General features: G+C 40.9%; 1 non-coding gene across 1 annotated transcript; it reads left to right on the top strand.

The window, feature by feature from the left end:
• The first annotated feature begins 3,798 nt into the window (after positions 1-3,798).
• LOC115802704 (U6 spliceosomal RNA) lies at positions 3,799-3,903 on the top strand. Its single transcript, XR_004023229.1, has one exon. It is a non-coding gene; the product is annotated as a U6 spliceosomal RNA (small nuclear RNA).
• The last annotated feature ends 688 nt before the right edge of the window (positions 3,904-4,591 follow it).

Here is a 4,591-nt window from a genome sequence, read left to right on the forward strand (position 1 = left end):
TCGTATTTCAAACATGTTCATCCATTGCCTTTATTATACCTCTCCCTTGATGACTGCAGATGGGTTTATTACAGTACATTTTACGATACACGCATTCCAGAGTAAGAGGGCGGGAGGGAGGAGAGAGAGCCTGGGAAAGCCCATGAGGCACAGGCCTTAGGAAAAACAGTGGAGATAAGGGAAGCACTACCTCATTCTCCACTGAGTATAATTAAAGGACTGAAATGAATTTCAGCAAAACAATAACTGAAGCTGACACCTGCTCTTGACAGGTGGGAGCAGATCAAGATTGAGCTGGGCTTTTACTGCTGTGGAAAGAGGGCCAGGCAGGAAGGAATCCCCTACCGCCTCCCACCTGGAAACGCTGTGTTTCTTGTCTTCTTTCCTAACACCAAAGGAGGAGACCCCTCATTAAGGTGAGGTTTGTGAGAAATTTTGAGCAATGTTTTTTTTTTAGTTACTTCCACTTATTTGAAAATATCTGCAAGAGACCCTTATCCTGAAGAGCTCTCCCACGTCCGATGGGATGGGCTGAGAGCTGCAAACCCTGTAGGCAAAATCTCAGGCTCTGGCTTTAGTGTACAGATGGGCTGGGGGGTGGAGGGGAAAGGGTTGGATTAGGGTAATCTCCAAATTTCCTCCTACCAGGAAAGTCTAAGATTCTCCCCTCCGCTAGGTTTGTTCGCCCCATTTTACAGGCAGGAAGATTTGAATGAGGAGAGAGCAAGGTCACTGAGGGGGGCCTCTTGACTTCAGTGTTCAGTATGTGACCTGCAGGACAAGATCGCCAGTTTAGAAAGAGGAACAAAGGCCATCAGAAGGGTGTTTTACCCGTGCTACTCAAAGTACGATCCTGCCTGCAGCATCACCCCTCACAGGAGCTGGTTGGAAATGCAGGCTCTCAGGCCCCACCCAGACCCGCTGGATCAGAATCTCCATTTAACAAGACTCCAAGTGATTCGTATGCACTTTAGAGTCTGAGAAACACTGGCTGGAGCTGTGGATTACACTTTGAATAGCAGGACTCCAAAAAGCATTTCAAGCTATGAAATAGCTTTTGAAGAAAATGCTGATGCTTTTATGGGATCAGGCCAGCTTTCCAAGCTCCAAGGCATCACTTCCCATACCAGCACCCTCTACTGAATTACTAAACTTAATTTTTTACAATATGAATTTAAATCTGATAAAAGCAATAGAAAAGGGGCCTTCATGAATTTTGGGCTGAAGCGTGTGCTCTCTCTCTCTCTCTCTCTTCTCTTTCCTTCTCCCTAAATCTCTGATGCACAGCTTCGCATTAGTAATAATCTTGGATTCATAGCACACTCTCAGCATCGTGTTTGTCTTAAGAGGAGGACGCCAGCCTTGTTTGGGTTGGAGATTATGAATTATAGTTTGTTTGGCAGTTTGCTGGGTTTGCTTGCCCATGTTTGCCCCTGACTCCTAATTCTGCGTCAGCTAGAAGTCTCTGCTTAAATAAGCAGGAAACCTCTTTCCCTTCAATTTAGGAAATACTGTATTCTAATTTTATCTTACTGATCATCTGACTAAGGAGTGAAAAACAAGCATAAACCTGTGTTAATAATTTTCCCACCTTTTCTTTTTATCTGGGGCAGATACTGCAGAAATCATTTGGTGTGAAATGAAGTTTCAATTAGTTCTAATATATGGGTAGTCTTGGGAAGAAACAGGAAGAATTAAATTGCAGTTTTTAGTTGAACTACATGAAATTGCTACTTTTACAAGTTAAAAAAGTCAAATATTGGCAATTTCATTTAGTCAACCTAGTTAGAATATTTCAGTTAAGAATTTCTTGACCTAAGAAATATTAAGAGGGTTGACAGTGCTATTTGTGGAGGCTGGGTTGTCTCTTTTATTTGGAGATATTTTTTGGAAGTTGGGGCAAATGCTTTGAAGACTAGACAACCATCTTTCTATTCTAAGCAGGCAGGGAGATGTGGGCTGTGGGAAGGTCAAGTTTGGTTATAGATTCAGGGTGAAGGTATGTGTCCTAGAAGGAGGTTTATAATCCTCTGCATCTGTGAAATATATAAATGGTGACACAGAAATATAGATAGTTGACATACAAACTAAGGTAAGTTTATTGTCTACTTCCTTTTTATGTCAGGTGTACTTAGTACTTGAACTCTGACAGGAGTATGAAAAGAAAACTCCCCCCTCTCTACATTAGCATCAGTCTTTAGCTGGAACATGAGAGAAGAAGCATCAAAGTGAAGTGTAAGAATCTCATCCCTTTCTGGGTTGTCACAGTTACACTATAGGCCTGCTGTGTTCCATGGCACGCTGGGCATAATTCTATGATCGGCCAAATTGCATCACATTCTAATTATGTGTGCTGTCCTGGGATCACACTTTGAGTTGAAGGTGGAGACCATGTCTTATTCGTGATGATGTGCCTAGTGGCTTCAAGGCAGCTTGGCACACAGTAGGCATCAATAACTGTTTTATGCCAAATTTCAAAATTTGTGGAACAAATGATGACTTTTAATAACTAATCACATTAACAAAAATTGAAAATATTACATTAAAAATCTTTGTGGATTACAGAAACCAAGTTGGTAATAAATATCAAGGGTCACATCCTATGAACAAATAATTATAATAAAATCACATACCCTGTGAACCAGTAATTACAAGACATTTATATTAGGAGAGAGCCTGAAATTCAAAAACAACATTAGGTAAAAAAAAGTTTGTCAACATTACATATGAGTTGGAAAAACTGAAAACAACTTAAAAACCCAAGAGTAGGATATAATATTATAGATCAATAAACGATATTTTGGGGAATATTTAATAACATTGGAAAATGCTCAAGTAAGGAGGGAGAGAAAAACCATGACACTAATGTCCTGCTTTTTTTTTTAAACTTAGCATCACATCACAAAGATGTCCCAAGTATTCAAAATTCTGCCAAAGTAGTGTTTGTAATGGCTGTAGAATTCTATTGGATACAAATACAGGAAGTTAGTAACTATGTTTTATAAACATACACATGTACACACACACTAAAAATAACATGCATGGGGTAATATGCATATTGTCTGGCACCTTCTTTTTCTCAGGTAACAACATAATCTAGACAGCTCACCACAGAAGCACACGCAAACCTTCCTCAGTTCATTTTCGTGCCGGGATACTATTCCATTGCAGAGACATGCATTGATTTTTCAAAACAACTTGTATTGATACTTTAAGCTATTTATAGCTTTTTGCTATTAAACAACCCTGTGATAGATACTTTTGACAAACATTTCTGTGCATTTATTCAAGTACATTTGTGCGATAAATTCTGAAATTGCTGGATCAAAGAGAATGTTCACTTTAAGAACTTGAATAAACTTTGGCAAAGTGCCCTCCAAATTGTTACCCCAATGAACACTGTATGAAGGCACTGCTTCATTTTAAAATGGAAATAGGGGATGGGATATATTTGCATGGATGTATTTGAAACAGAGCTCATGAGCTCCTGCAACACATGGAGCCATGAAAACTGGGTCTCCCTCCCTCCTTCCCTAAGCCCTTCTCACTCTGTCTTCCTTCCCTCCTTCCTGCCTTTTTTCTTTCCTTCCATCCTTCCTTCTCCTTCCCTTCCTTCCCTCCATGTTCCTCCCTTCCATCCCTCCTTCCCTCCCTTCCTTCCTTTCTTCCTTCCCATCTTATTATTTGATCTAATGGGAGGAGAGACGGGGGAACATTAGAGTGAAGGCCAGTGAAGAATTCGTGTGGCAGTTAGAGAATTAGAAGAGAACAGGAAATGGGCTTAGCTGGAGGTAGGGTGCTCTCTCTGGGAGGACATAGGCTGAAACTGGACCCACACAGAGGAGGGCAGCATGGCCCCTGACTAAGGATGACGTGCAATTCTGTGACGTGTTCCATATTTTACGGTAACTGTGAGGTGAGCGTGTGCTCACTAACCTTATTGTGGTAAGTGTATCAAATCATGATGTACATGTATCAAATCATCACCTTGTACATGGTAAAAGATAAACCAAGGCATATTGAACAATTTAAGAGTTTATTGAGCAAAAATAGATTTGAATGGAGTGGCGTTAAATCAGAAGTGGTGAGGAGCCTCCACTGACAGGAGCTCAGGGAGATCATTTACAGAGAAAAGGTGGAAGCACAGTGAGGAAATCATTGACTGGCTGCAGCTTCAAGCCTGATTGGCAGTTTGTGCTCGGTTGTCCCTAGGTTTCAATTCCGTAACCTCGAGGCATTTATAGGATTAGATTTTGGTTTGCTGATGTTGGCTGCATCAGCATCAGAGCCACCACAGACTAATGACCTATTAGTTTAATTCTCTTAGTATACACCTTAACCTTACACAACGTTACATGGCAAATGTATCTTGAGAAAGCAGGAACAAAAGCTGGAAGCAGACTGTTGGGGGGAATACAGTGCACAGAAATCTGCAGTGTGGGCAAGTCAGACGTGGGTGAGGACAATTTGGATGTGTCTCTAATTTTCATGGGCATAGAAAGGATTTGTGGAGGATCCTTGTTTAAGATGCAGATTCTGATTCCATAGTACTAGAGTGGGGCCTGAGATTCTGCATTTCTAATGGGCTTCC

This window comes from Delphinapterus leucas, chromosome 4 (assembly GCF_059928025.1).
Source record: "Delphinapterus leucas isolate spDelLeu-1000000601 "Yukka" chromosome 4, BTC_Dleu_Yukka2, whole genome shotgun sequence".
Classification (NCBI taxonomy): Eukaryota; Metazoa; Chordata; class Mammalia; order Artiodactyla; family Monodontidae; genus Delphinapterus; species Delphinapterus leucas.